This window comes from Salmo trutta, chromosome 14 (assembly GCF_901001165.1).
Source record: "Salmo trutta chromosome 14, fSalTru1.1, whole genome shotgun sequence".
NCBI lineage: Eukaryota > Metazoa > Chordata > Actinopteri > Salmoniformes > Salmonidae > Salmo > Salmo trutta.
Genome location: NC_042970.1, coordinates 60,202,601 through 60,218,488, shown reverse-complemented (window position 1 = coordinate 60,218,488; position 15,888 = coordinate 60,202,601). Strand labels below are relative to the sequence as shown.

Below are 15,888 nucleotides of genomic sequence, written 5' to 3'. Positions count from 1 at the left end.
TTCTGATTTCTTTGTACTTTAATTAATGCAAACACATTTATGGTAAATATGATGTTCGTATATACGGGCTCGCTGTGTCACCACGCAGGGCAGACAGAAAACTGAGTTACACACCCTTTGCTTCTCATGAAATACTCTGACAGAGATAGTTCCCACTCACTGCTGGCCTGTCAGAGGGAGGATGAGCGTGGTTTAAACTTACTCATCCTATCGTTGGCGTGCAGGTTGGTCCCAACCTCGAGACGCCTCCTGTTGCCGGCCGTAGTTATTATCTTTGGCAGTCGATTTATCTTGTGACTGCACAATGCACAGTTCTCTAAAACCCCGACACCCCTCTGCATATACATTTCACCCATATCCTGCCCTTATCTTTTAACAAGTTCTTCCATATCCCTGATTTACAGCATCTGCATTCTTTCCATATGACTCAACATCCCATGAGCCCCTTCCTCTCACACAGCAGTATGCTCTTATCATATAGAGTATAAACTTAATATTATAGCATAGCTTCTTTGTTATATTATATAGGTTATGCAAACAAATAGTTGGTCAAACCCTAACAGTTACACATGTCTATAAAAAAAAGTGTCATATTCGTCCTCTGATTGTAATACGATTTAATGTTGCTAAAAGGCTGTCAGTTCGACTTTAAGGTAATCATGCGTTCAGGATCTGTGCCTTCCGAGGGTACCAACCTTAAGGATGTTGACACAGATACATTGGAAGGCCTCTGCGAGGTAGGCGTCATCTCGCGTGGTCACCAATCTGAGGTGGTCGTCAATGTTTACCCATACCACCAGAGTCCCCGTCTTTACTAACCCTGCAGAGTGGTAATGGTCACAACAGTATCAAAGTTCAATGGAGTTACAGGGCCAGTCCTTGCATCTAGAGCGCTGTCTATGAATGTGAGAGTAGTTACATATAGCCTCGTCCCTCAGCCGTATAATAAAACAAGTGGCGTGCTGCTGTTTTGCTGAAAATATAGCTTTAATCTGTCTAGAAGGACCATAGTGTAAAGGCACCATCTAACTTTTGGTTGTACTATTTTGTAAAATGTTTGTAATATTGATTAACTACAGTACCTGGGTCGAGCTACAGAATCAGCTGGGTTTGTTGACACCGTGGTATTTTTGTTTTTTCGTTATCATGATTTGAATACTACGGGATTGACTTAAAACAGATATTCATGAAGAATTACTCCTATACTTACAAGAAGAGTGCACTGCTTCACTTCTCCACTAGGTTAGTAACGAACTATGTTAGGCAAAACAGGCCGTAGAGCAGTTTTTTTTACCTCTCCATACAGTTTACAACTAATGTGGACTGAAAGGCAAAACAGACCCTAGAGCAGTTGTTATTACCACACTAACGTGTGGAACATAATAATAAATTATATTTTGGTATTTTTCATTGCACAAATAATCTTTCTGCATAAAAAGGCAAACACAACACACACAATAAATTGTTTAGGTTGTAAAGAAGGGAACATGCCAGTGGCACTTAAAGAGCAGCACTGACCCATACAGCTCTGGAGTCAGGCCAGTCACGGGCCACCCGTTGGGAAAGGGAAGGGGCTCCCACGGTCACTCCCTTGTCTTCTTTGTCATGTGACAGTTCGGCCCCTTGAGTACAGCTTCCCTGGCAACTCCTCTGCCAATTGGTCCAGAGCTGGACGGAGAAGTGTCAATCAATCATGTTTGCTATAGGTCTGATTGGTTAGTGCAGGGGTGCTCAGATCCATTCTTCAATGACAGCAGTTCTGCAGATTTTTGTCCTTGCCTTTTAGCTAGGGACTGGTTTTTATTTGGGCCATTCAGTAACGTCAACTGGGTGAAATGAAAACCAGCCGAGTTGTGGAAGTCGGCCCTGAGTTGTGCACCACTGAATTAGTGTATCCTCTTTCTGACACCACGTACCATTACAATGTTCCTTCAAACTACTGCGTGAGAAGGAGCATGGATGGGCATTGATTGCTTTTGCTTGGTGTCCTCAAGATTGTTAATTGATAGCAGCCCAGATATTCTTATTCTGAAAATGTAAACTAAAAGCCTAAAACATATATCAATTAAACTGATGGAGTTAATGTGCTCAATTACATTTTGTTTTGATTGCAGGTGAGGATAAAGTATCACACTGTACCAGGGTGGGTGTCAATTCCACAAATGATATTTTAATTCAGTTCTCGCTTCCTGTACATTCCATTTAATTCAATTCAAATTCCAGGTCAGTCTTTGAATTCAGAGAAAATTCAATTCCCCTGAATTCCAATTTTAGGTAAATTCCAATAATTTAATATCAATATTATCCCCAACAATTCTAATTCAATTCCCTCAGGCTGATCATGTCACTGTTCAGACAGCCTTGTTATGCTGTAAATATTAGAGTAGAGGTTGAAATTGTTAAAAGCAAATCCTACAGTACAATTTTGATACTCTGTGCATTAATTCTATTAACTGGGAAATGTAGGAATATTGAATTTCAATTCCAAAGATGTTTTTACAATTCCAATTTAATTCTAAAAAAGTTCCAAAAAAAAGTCAAGTCTAAATCCAATTGCATCATTTGAAGATTTAAAAATGTTGAATTTAATTCAAAGTAAATTATCCACTTCATGATTGAATTCAATAATTGAATTGGAATTTCAAATTAAATTGGAATTGACACCAAACCTGAACTGTATGTACTATTTGTGCAATATTGTTACTGTAGATCAGAGCATGCAGTACCTTTCTTGGCCAGCATGAGGAACTGTCTACGTTCTCCCTGGCTGCAGTGTGTAGTGAAGCCGAAGTCATCCACACCACTCACAATCACCTCACAGCTCAAGTCGTAATCACGGTCAAAGTCATCACACACACACACACACAATACATTAATTAGCCAGACATACACACACAGTACGTATTTGACACAAACACAGAGAGAGAGGGCGAACAAGAGAGAGAGCCATAAATGCATTTAAACACATTGAAGTATTTACAAATCTGCTACGGATGTACTGGCTAACACTATTGGAATGTTACGCCACAATGCCCTACACAGTTGTCATAAACATTACTGAGATCTTGACATAACATCTAACAACAGATTTTCTGACATGTCACATCACACATCTTTGGTAGAAGTCTGTTATGAAGTGTGGCACACTGAAATCGTGTGAATAGTCCAAGCGATATGTGACAAATGTTAACTTTTTCATAAAAGCATGAAACTTCATAGTTGGGGATTATGAAGAAACCTTATAATAAAACGTTTTTTTTTTATTATGTGAAATGGAGATACACTTATAAGGCCACGCTGCAGTACCATGACCCGATCAAAGAATTCACAGAAGAGGATGTAAGACTGGCCGTTGCCAGCTACACAACCCACAGACATGGGTCCATGAAGCTCCCCTGTAGGACAGTACAGGAACAGTATACACACATATAGTAAGTACACACTCACACAGAGAAACACACACTAGAGTCACACGTTGTGATGCAGCAGCGGTTGTTTTGGATTAGCTAGGTGTTAGGACATTGTTTTAGTATTCTGTTAAATGGCTGGCTATCGTTATTGCCCGGCTTTTATGATGTAACTGAGCCTGGCTCCTTTGTTTTCAGCGCATAATGATCTAGCAACATGAGTTCCCTATAGATCGCATAATGCCTGTTGACGTCACCTGGTTCCTCGAGGCCCGGACATATGACATCATCAAAGATGACCCCGCTCTGGGTGGCGCGGTTGAACTGGCGTGCATACAGTTCTGGAGTCAGGATTCTCGCCATACATGTGTAGTTGTATTTTAGGGTAGGGAACTCCTTATCGGGGGAACCTCTCTTCAGGTTGAACAGGGACATGGGGTCTGTAGGGACCGAGGTCTGGGCGGACAGGATGTGGTCAGACAGGGGACAATAGAAATAGAATAGAGTAGAAATGTTACTGGCCTTGAAGGCCGTTGGAGTCATGTCCAACCGGGCCATCTGGAGGGATCAGCCAGTTGTGAAGAAGAAAATGTACTACTTCAAAATGGAGACAGCTCAATGGCGCTGCCCATGCAGTCACAGACACCATAATGGCATGGATACAATGATGAAGCCTCTTTCCCATCTCTATGATCATCATTTAATTTAAGTGAATCACACGATTACGAGGCGTGGCTCTGTGCTTGTGTTCTGCTAGTGTATGGGGGAGGGTTATGGGGAAGGGGTTGTGGTTGTGGTAGATGATTGGTTCGTTGATTAAGATGATTAAACCAACGCCTATGCACCGGGAGTTTTTCCCGGTCTTTCTGCATTGGCTAACGAAGGCCAAGTTTCACACTCCTTGATCCACCATTTGTTTGCACATTTGGGTGGAAGTGTGTGGGAACAAGATTAGTTCTATGGTATAAAATATGTCAATTTTCTATTTTCCTGGTATATACACTATATATACAAAAGTATGTGGACACCCCTTCAAATTAGTGGATTTGGCTATTTCAGCCACATGTGTTGCTGACAGGTGTATAAAATCGGGCACACAGCCATGCAATCTCCATAGACAAACATTGGCAGTAGAATGGCCTTACTGAAAAGCTCAGTGACTTTCAAAGTGGCACCGTCAAAGGGTGCCACCTTTCCAACAAGTCAGTTCATCAAATTTCTGCCCTGCTAGAGCTGCCCCGTTCAACTGTAAGTGCTGTTATTGTGAAGTAGAAATGTCTAGGAGCAACATCAGCTCAGCCACACAGCCACGCTGAGTGCTGAAGCACACAGTGAGTAAAGACCGTCTGTCCTCAGTTGCAACACTCACTACCGAGTTCCAGACTGTCTTTTGGAAGCAACGTAAGAAAAAGAACCGAGCAGCTGCGCACACAAGCCTAAGATCACAATGCGCAATGCCAAGCATCGGCTGGAGTGGTGCAAAGCTCGCCACCATTGGACTCTGGAGCAGTGGAAACGTGTTCTCTGGAGTGATGAATCACGCTTCACCATCTGGCAGTCTGACGGACAAATTTGGGTTTGGCGGATGCCAGGAAGGAATGCTACATGCCCCAATGCATAGTGCCAACTGTAAAGTTTGATGGAGGAGGAATAATGGTCTGGGGCTGTTTTTCGTGGTTCGGGCTAAGCCCCTTAGTTCCAGTGAAGGCAAACGTTTACTCTACAGCATACAATGACATTCTCGTCGATTCTGTGCTTCCAACTTTGTGTCAACTGATGGGGTTCACCTTGGGGTCATGATAGGAGCTGCACCAAATGATTGATGTATTATAATAATTGATTATGCTTATGTTGTATTATCAGAAGGGGAACGGCTATAAGACCCCACCCCCACTACATTTATATGGTCCTGGACTACAGATTAGCAATATATATATATAATGCATATATATATATGTATTATAAGGTGTAATATTGTTCCACAGTTCTTTTCTAGGGTGTCTGTGAGAAAGCGCCTCAAGGCTAAAAGAGATTCATAGACACAGAACCCTGCAGTGGAGTGAAAGAGATAAGAGACAAGTCAGACATACCACTATAAAGCAACTTGGGGAGTGAAAAGTTACTGCTGAGCCCTTAGAAAACACTGGAACTATTGTTCTCTCCTGCAAGTTTGTATAACTGTATATGCATGGGCTTGGTCTCATGAGTAGAAGGTGTTGACGTAGGCAGTTACATCACTAGGGGTTGACTGCAAGCATATTAAAGCAACTTGGACCCTTTCCTATTTTGTAGAACTTACTCGGAAACATGCGGGCTATGTTCCCATTGTCAACTTCTGTCTTCAATTGCATTAATAAAGGTTTTTGATTGATTTACTTAAAGATATTGTCTGATTGCTGATTTCACCAATTAGCAAATGATTGACAAGGTACAAGGAACCAACCCCAACACAACAGTTTGGGGAAAGCCCTTCCTGTTTCAGCATGTCAATGCCCCCGTGCACAAAGCGAGGTCCATACAGAAATGGTTTGTCGAGATCGTTGTGGAAGAACTTGGCTGGCCTGGACAGAGCCCTGATCTCAACATCATCGAACACATTTGGGATGAATTGGAGCGCCTACAGCGAGCCAGGCCTAATCGCCCAACATCAGTGTCCAACCTCACTAATGCTCTTGCAGCAATGTTCCAACATCTAGCGGAAAGCCTTCCCAGAAGTGTGGAGGCTGTTATAGCAGCAAAGGGGGGAGCAACTCCATATTAATGTCCACAATTTTGGAATGAGATGTTCGACGAGCAGGTGTCCATACTTTTGGTCATGAAGTGTATTTCCAAATTGACCTCTTAGCATGTATGTTGCTCTGAGAAGATTTGATATGGTAATAGCTTCAGCTTGCTTGTGATAGGCAAGTTAGGAATTTTCCCCATATTCCAAATGTGGAGTAAGTTAAGGGGTATGAACACTTTCTGAAGGCACTGTAAAAGGCGTCCGCATGCTTCCCAGCTGAAACAGTTCAGAAGAGCTTGTGCGTATATTATGATGACATTTTGTCAGTTGGAGGAGATTCTACACCATGGTGAGCAGACACCTGTTTAATCTAAGTCTGTAATTAATTGGCATTCACTGGTGTGGTTTCCCTCTAACAAGTAAGTGGCACTTCACTCACTCTAAAATATATACATACACTTTGAATATGACATAGTCGAATTCTAGATTGGAGAAATTACTTAATAATTACATAACTGGCTATTGGTGAAATGCATGATGTCAATATGTGATGAATGATTGATGATTTTTATTTTGGGTGGTAATGCGGGCGACCATTACTGAATACTAGTTATTTTATTTTGAAGTGGTGGTTCAATGATAATCTATTTTTTTTAGTAATTCAGCAACAATTACCCAAATACTAGTTATTTTGGTTTTGAATAGGTGGTTCAGCGATAATCATCAATTTTATTTTATTTCAGGTAGTAATGCAGCGAACAGTACTGAATACTACTTAGTTTTGCAGAGGTGATTTAGCAATAATCATCTATTTTTATTTTGGGAGGTAATTCAGCAACAATTACCTGAATACTAGTTATTTTTCATTTTGTAGAGGAATTTCTGTGACAATTACCCAGGCCACCTTGACCTATGGGGAGGGTGGTTTATTTTTATTTGTTTGTAGAGGTAATTCTGTGAAAATTACCCAGTGAATGAGTTGAGTTGTTTATGAATAGTGCGTTGTATGTCTCATTTGTTTGTTTGTCTGTGGATTATTCCGGGGTTTATTGGGTAATGGCCCAATGGTGGAATGAAAAGTTAGGAGTAGGACAGAAGTTATTTGAATCAAAGGTTGAACATATTTGTTAGTGACACTTTCCTACCATAGGACAGTATAGGAAATGTACGACCCTTAGTATACCAGTAAAATTATTACAAGGAAGTTGTGTTCTGTAGAGAATTTCATAGAAAATTACTTTGTGACGCTGTCACCAGGGGGCACTGGTGTATAACATATTACATATTACACGCAGACTATCTAAATAAAAAGCCGGAGCACCATGGCACAGTCAAACCACAATGAGGAGATAGGAGCAATGAAGCCTGTCACGCCTGTTGAATATATGCAAAAGAAGTTAACTGCTGTGGAATTTACATTCACTTTTAAGAAATGGCATGTCTGGACAGAGATGGCAGGAGAAAATAGATATCCAATGGATGGTTCATTCAACAAAACTAGGTTGGATATAGTCAAGGAGATAATTCAGACAATAAAAATTAACAAAAAGAAGGGGATGAAGAAAAGTACCCTTGTATCAGAAACTGTGATAGGAATGATGATGCTGGAAGGACAGATTTTCATGAACAAGGCTACCGTGACCAAACTAAAGCTGGAGAGAACAATAGTCAGGACAGGGGCAGAACAGGAGTACTCCCCACCGCCCCGCCGTATGAGACTCAACCCAGAGGACCTCCGTGTGACTATACACAGATATACCCTCTCATACCACTGACAGAAGAAAATGGAGAAGCAACCACAATTATCCTCAAGGGGACTCGGATGAAGGAGGTGGATGACACAACAGCAGCAACAAGCGACATGAGAACAATAGAATTGGATGAAAAAAAGGAGGCACAGTTCCTGGAGGGAGTTTCCCTCGCCACCCCAACTCACTCCACAAAAAGGAACAGACTGGAAGACCCTAGACATATGGCCGCCTGCAGAAAACGAACTACTAAAGAAGTAAACGAAAAGTACAACGTGTTACCATCCATGGGTGACCTATTCAGAGACCAGAGAGAAAAGGAAGAAAGAAAGAGAGAAGAAAGACTGGAAAATAATAAGTTGTATACATTACGACAAGAGAAGAGAAAGTTGATAGAAGATCTGCAGGTGCTAATTGCTGATAAGATTAAAGAGACAATGGTCACAGATGATGTGGATGAAAGTAAAAAGCTAAAAGAGGAGGTCAGACAAGCCACAGATATGGTAAGACAATACCAGAGGGAGATAGAAGAGTATGAAAGGAGGACTAGACACTGCACTGAAGAAGGCCCAGCTTGCACAGATCGAGAAAGGAAGTGGTGATTTTACTCACAATATGATGGCTGCTCAAGTTGTTTCTACAGGCTCCCCACAACCACAGCCTGCAGCTCCCCCACAGTCACATCAGTCACATCAGTCACACCCGTGAACCCGGTGCCTGCAGGTTATGTGCTTTTCACCACTCAGCATTATGGTGACCCACAAACACGGACTGGAAAAGGAGGTGGGCCCGCCAGAACACCCCCTTGTGACTGGAACAACACTCAATGCTGGACCTGTGGGCAGTTGGGGCATGTGAGTTCGCAGTGTGGGGAAAATGAAAGAGGAAGAGGTTACAACAGGAGCAGAGGCAATGTTGGGCCTGGCCGAGGAAGAGAGAACTTTGCTAATACACATCCTGGAGTGTACCATGGAAACAATATGCTCCTCAGCCACCGTACCACTCGCCCGGAGCTGAAAATGTTCCCCGGGGCCACCTATGCCTATGAACAAGGAGGACAAGTTAATGACAATAACAGTTGCATCGGGACAGCCCAGGAATGTGTACTGGACAAAGACTTGTTTGATGAACCTCTCCTTGACTTTGACATGGTGCTGTTCGTTGATGGTTCTGCTTATATAGATCCAAGCACAGTGAAGAAACATGTAGGATTTGCTGTAGTAGATGTGGAAGGTGATATTGAGGTTATACAGCCCCTACCAGAACATTTATCAGCGCAACAGGCAGATTTATTAGCTCTGAACACAGCTCGTGAATTGGGGGAAGGGAAGGCCCTTACTGCCTACTCAGACTCAGCATATGCTATTGGGGTTTGTTTGTCATGGTGTGGGGTTTGGAGAGCAATAGGGTTTACTAATAGGTCTGGCTTATGGCTACATCTTTTGTCTGGCATGCCCTGTTTACCATCAACCATGATCTCTACTATTTGCCGATTGGCTGACAAAATTGGTGTCTGGTTTAATGCTAAATTTGGAAATGTTCTGGGGAAAGTAATGTTAACCTTGTTTTCATTGTTTACTCCTATACTTGTGGGAGGTTTGGTGATTTTGGCTACTGTTTATATTTGTAAGAAAATTACTCCCTGCTCTTGAACATGCTGGAGTGATGGTGTTGGTGGAAGCTGATACAAATCGTGCTGAAGGTGAGAATGGTGCATTTCTGGTTTCTCTTAATCCCATTGTCTATCCAACTCGTATGGTTCTTCCCAGGACTCAGGCGAAATGGGGGTATAGACAGACTCACCCCACTCCACCAGCATTCCAGGAACCTCAGGAGTTGTTTCTCCCTTTAGCAGGCCATCCCTGGGATCAAACGGATCCGGGGGATTTGCCTAATCTGTTTGATTTCAGAGGAGAATATTAAGATTGAAGCTGTGAGACTAATTAGCCTCAAAGAGGGGAATGATGGGGTTCACCTTGGGGTCATGATAGGGGCTGCACCAAATGATTGATGTATTATACTAATTGATTATGCTTATGTTGTATTAATAGAAGGGGAAGGGCTATAAGACCCCACCCCCATTACATATATAGGGTCCTGGACTAAAGAGTAGCAATATATATATACATTATAAGGTGTAATATTGTTCCACAGTTCTTTTCTAGTCTCTGCTTCTTATCAGAAACGGCCTGAGAGATGTGTGAGTTATTGCAGTCAAAACAGGGTGTCTGTGAGAAAGCGCCTCAAGGCTAAAAGAGATTCATAGACACAGAACCCTGCAGTGGAGTGAAAGAGATAAGAGACAAGTCAGACATACTACTATAAAGCAACTTGGGGAGTGAAAAGTTACTGCTGAGCCCTTAGAAAACACTGGAACTATTGTTCTCTCCTGCAAGTTTGTATAACTGTATATGCATGGGCTTGATCTCATGAGTAGAAGGTGTTGACGTAGGCAGTTACATCACTAGGGGTTGACTGCAAGCATATTAAAGCAACTTGGACCCTTTCCTATTTTGCAGAACTTACTCAGAAACATGCGTGCTATGTTCCCGTTGTCAACTTCTGTCTTCAATTGCATTAATAAAGGTTTTTGATTGATTTGCTTAAAATATTGTCTGATTGCTGATTTCACCAATTAGCAAATGATTGACAAGGAACAAGGAACCTACCCCAACACAACAGTTTGGGGAAAGCGCTTTCCTGTTTCAGCATGTCAATGCCCCTGTGCACAAAGCGAGGTCCATACAGAAATGGTTTGTCGAGATCGGTGTGGAAGAACTTGGCTGGCCTGGACAGAGCCCTTACCTCAATACCATCGAACACCTTTGGGATGAAATGGAACGCCGACTGCGAGCCAGCTCTAATCGCCCAACATTAGTGTCCGACCTCACTAATGCTCTTGTGGCTGAATGGAAGCAAGTCCCCACAGCAATGTTCCAACATCTAGTGGAAAGCCTTCCCAGACGTGTGGAGGCTGTTATAGCAGCAAAGCGGGGAGTATCTCCATATTTATTTCCACGATTTTGGAATGAGATGTTCGACGAGCAGGTGTCCATACTTTCGGTCATAAAGTGTATTTCCAAATTGACCTCTTGGCATGTATGTTGCTCTGGGAAGATTTGATATGGTAATAGCTTCAGCTTGCTTGTGATAGGCAAGGTAGGATTTTTTCCCATATTCCAAATGTGGAGTAAGTTAAGGGGTATGAACACTTTCTGAAGGCACTGAAAAAGTTCAGAAGAGCTTCTGTATATTATGATGACATTTTGTGATGTTTATGTTCATTTTGGACTTCGGCTTGCCTCGAGAAAACATTTTGTGTGTCCGAACAGCAGAAAAACACTCACCGAAGTCCAAAACGAACATAAACGTCACAAAAAGTCATCATAATATATGCACAAACTTCTGAACTGTTTTGGCTGGGAAGTATGCTGACGCCTTTAACTCTCCACCATAGTGGTATGGGCAGCGCCATTTTAAAGTATTGAAAGTAGTCATCTGGGTGGGGATTCCTATGGGTTGTTGCCTCTGGCGCTGCCCATGCTGCTAATGGCACAGATATAAAGTCCTCTATTTTTTAAATATGTGTTTTATAATGACACCATACAGTATCTTGGGATTTTCCTGGTGGATTTTCAGTTCATGAATTTAATTCTAATTCAGTTCATATTTTAAATGGACTCCAAACGGAATTGACGCTGACCCTTGGTCGGTTTCAAGAGGGCACAAGGGGGGGGGCAAGGCCAGGAAATCCCTCCCTGTTTCAGTCCATTGTGTTCCATTCGGTACCTAATGAGCATTTTTTTTGGGGGGGGGGGGGGGCAAGGCCAGGAAATCCCTCCCTGTTCCAGTCCATTGTGTTCCATTCGGTGCCTAATGAACACAACGCTGGCCTTGTTGTTCGACCAGATATTTGAAAACATTTCAAGGCTGCGATAGCTTCTGTCCACATAGCTTAGTCCTTAGTTACCCTGCATAGTAGGAATATAGAACATCAATCCCTGCTATGCAGTGATTTTGATTGGATCAAAATGGTTCGCAAAACTATTACCTCAAGATAGGGCCTGTACTTTGCTTCCAAAGCGTATGTGATGGGGGCTGTAAGAGAAGTTTTACATCAGGAATGTAGTACAGTGGCATTTTATATGGTTAATCTCTAATCAAAATCGTAAAGCAAAGGAATTTAAGGTGTGAGTTCTACCAAGTTCTATTAGTTGCCTGGCTGGAAATGTCTCTCAGCCATGCTGAACTGTAGCCTGTGTGTGTAGGGAAAAACAACTTGCCATATGCAGTCATTTTGTTACTTTCGTTTTGACTGAATGTGAAAGAGCATGCATGCATGCCACAAAATGGTGGCGCCACTTACGTTTGATCTTCCACATCTCGATGGCTGGAAGTCTGGAGTTCGTGGCCTGTGTATAGGGTGGTAGTGGAGGTGATAGTAGGGTCACAACTCTTCTTCTCTCAACACTGAACAAAAGAGCTAAGAATAGCAGTGTAGTCTCATCATCCCCAGTTTTGACTGTCCAAGTCCCACCTGACACGCTCATCTTTACAAAGTGGTGCGATGGTCGCTGGTGTCATGTTGCGTGTCCCTAACAATGTCAGTCTTTTTATAACTCAATGTGAATTAGCATTGCTAGCATGTGGTGGTTGGTGGATGGGTGTTCATACGACTGGTATGGTACATTTCATATATTTCTAAAGAAAGTGTAAATCATTTTTTAAAGGTGAAATCTGCAATATGTACAGCTGTTCAATGGTAATTTCAATGAATGTTACCCACTTATTACATTTCTCCAGCCACGTCCTTCAGCTTTTTAGCAAACCAAAAAGCAGAGCTGCCATTTAGCTGGGGGAACAAAATGAAACAGAATCAAGGATTGTACCCTTGAGACAGTTAAGAGAAGTTTGAAAATACAGAGTGGCTGCGGATCCGAATTCTCTATAACCATTTTCCGACAGCTAAATCCAAAGCTTCTGCGCATGTGTGGGATTCTCTACTTTACGCACAGTCTCTGCTTTACTTGTTTAGTAGCCCAGAAGAACAGGCTACTTTGGCAAATTTCGGTGATAAATAGAGAATGATGCTTGTTTAAGTTCAATCAAGACTGAATCTGTGTCAGCAAGATCACATAATGATAGTATTGTAATGACCCGGCTGGGTCATAAAAGGAAAAGAGACGGACTCTAGGTGTGCAGGTCAGAACACAGGTTTATTCCTAAACTGGGCTATTGTTCTGGCCACAGCCCACGCCGCTAAATACCGAACGTACACAATTATACCATGTCGAGTTAAGGGTCACTCCCATAGGAACAGATCAAGTGAGGGAAAGATGAGACAGTAATCCCTATTTATGCATTTCCAAATCCCGCGGGATTACCCATCATACCCCCCCAACCTTTCCCTCTGTCCTGACATATTTAACCCCTGCTAGTAGCCATGAGAACCATAACACACCCACAAACACAGAACACAATACCGGGTCGTTACATAGCCCCCCCCTTTCTAAACCCTAGCCCTTAGGGTTACACAACAAAATCCTTAAAACGACCCGGAGGTCGCATCAGTCTCTTGGGCCTCCCCGTGGCTCTCACCGGTGAACCCCCAGAACACTCATCTGCCCCAATGTCATTTCCAGCGCCCTCCGAAGAAGCAGCCCCCATCCCAGGCTCAGGTTGTGCTAGAGTCTCCTCGTTAGACTGTTCCCGTGGGCTCACATCAGAGACCTCACTCCCATTTCCTACCGTTTTCCTCCCTCTGTAGGGTGCCAATCGGTCCCGGTGGACCACCACCTTCCTGCTCCGTGGGGGGACCTCCACCCGGTACGTCACCTCCCCCACTCTCTCTATCACCAGACACGGCCCCACCCATGCACTGTCCAGCTTTGGGCACCGCCCCTTCTTGCGCGTGGGGTTGTGAAGCCACACACATTCTCCCGCTCCAAAGTGCCTCCCCCTAGCGCGCGAGTCGTAGTGGCGCTTTTGGCGCACCCCTGCGTTCTCGAGTTGCTCTCTTGCGAAGGTGTGAGCCGCTTCTAACCGGTTCTGCAGACGACACACATAGTTCGGGCCAGGCAAAACCCCGTCGTCATTATCAGGAGGGTGGCCAAACGTCAGTTCGGCTGGGGTGCGCAACTCACGACCTAACATTAGTAGCGCTGGGGAGCACGCAGTCGATTCTTAAACAGCCGACCTACATGCCATAAGAATAAACGATAAGTGGGTGTCCCAATCTCTCTGGTGTTTTGAGGTAACGATGGCCAGCTGCTGTGCTAATGTTCTGTTAAATCTTTCCACCAGCTCATCACTCTGGGGGTGAAGCGGAGTAGTGCGCGTCTTCTCCGCGCCTAACCGTCTACACAACTCTGAGAACACCCGTGACTCGAAGTTTCTCCCCTGGTCGCTGTGAATAGACTGTGGCACCCCAAACCGACTGATTATTCCCCCCACCAACGCATCAGCTACTGTCGCTGCCTCCTGGTCTGGGAGAGCGTAAGCCTCCGGCCACTTGGTGAAGTAGTCCATAGCGGTTAGAATCCACCTGTTACCGCTGTCTGTGGTTGGAAACGGCCCCACTATGTCTACCCCCAGTCTCTCCATGGGCTCCCCTACTGGGAATTGTTGTAGGAGGGCGTGTGACTGACCTGGAGGTCCTTTTTTAGCAGCACACTCGTCGCACTGCCTACAAAAGTCCTCAACATCCCTCCTGTGCCTGGCCCAATAGAAGCCTTTACGCACGCGCTTTAACGTTTTGGAGACCCCAAAATGCCCTGCGCCAACTCCCCCATGAAGCTGCTGTAACACGCTCCCCTGCAGCCTTTTGGGCACCACTACCTGCCACGTAATTTCTCCAGTCGCTGGCTTTTTCCACCCCCTCTGGAGCACTCCCTCAGCCACTCTAAGGACTGTGAATTTAGCCCACAGTCCCTTGGTGACTGGTGATAGAGGGGCTACTTCCCCCCACGGCGGTCGTCTTCTCTCTTCCACCCACCGCAGCACAGGACGCAGCTCTGCGTCCTCCTCCTGGCGACGCCTCCACTCCCCAACGTCCACAGCCTCAAGCTCCCGGCACTCTGTCACCCTCAGCTGACTCACCATGGCGGTGACTCCCTCCTCCCTGCACAGTTCTCTCTCTCGCTCCACCCGTTTGGCGCAGTACCCACAGCCATCCTCAGCACACGGGCGGCGGGACAAGGCGTCTGCATTGCTGTGGCGAAGGCCGGCTCTGTGCTCCACCTGGAAGTCGTAGGGTTGCAGCTCCTCCAGCCAGCGGGCAATCTGACCTTCTGGCTCCTTGAAGGAGAGAAGCCACTGCAGGGCGGAGTGATCCGTCCGGACCACAAACGGCCGGCCCCCCAGGTAGTACTTGAAATGGCGTACTGCTGCCACGACAGCCAAAAGCTCTCTCCTTGTCACGCAGTAGCGTTTTTCAGCCTTATCAAAAGTTCTGCTGTAATAAGCTACTACGTGTTCCCCATCAGGACCACGCTGAGCCAGCACAGCCCCCAAACCCTCATTGCTTGCGTCGGTGTCCAGGATGAACGGACGGTTTGGGTCTGGTGAGGCCAGGACAGGGGCCTCCATCAGGGCACGTTTGAGGGCCTCAAACGCCCGCTGGTGCTCTTCGGTCCACTGAAAAACAGTGTCCTCCTTGAGAAGGTGGTTCAAAGGAGCCGCTACCCCTGCAAACCCCTTCACAAACCTACGATAGTAGGATGCCAACCCCAGGAAGCTCTTAACCTTTTTTTTTCCCTCTGGAACTGGCCACCCCCTCACAGCCTCTACTTTGTCTGGCATCGTGCTGATGCCCTCACCACCCAGCTGATGCCCCAGGAACGCCACCTCCCTTTGCATGAAATGGCACTTTCCCGGATGTAATTTTAGCCCCGCCCCCGAGATCCTCTCCAACACTCGCCTAATTGCCCCCAGTGCCCCCTCAAACGATGTGCCGTGCACCAATATGTCGTCTAGGTACACAACACACTCGTCTCTCGGAACCCCCGCC

General features: G+C 44.8%; 1 long non-coding RNA gene across 1 annotated transcript; it reads right to left on the bottom strand.

The window, feature by feature from the left end:
• On the bottom strand, positions 1 to 4,435 carry LOC115208509 (uncharacterized). The gene is made up of 2 exons (XR_003881187.1): positions 2,727 to 4,435; positions 1 to 1,668 (listed from the first exon to the last, which is right to left on the bottom strand). It is a non-coding gene; the product is annotated as an uncharacterized LOC115208509 (long non-coding RNA).
• Between the last annotated feature and the right edge of the window lie 11,453 nt (positions 4,436 to 15,888).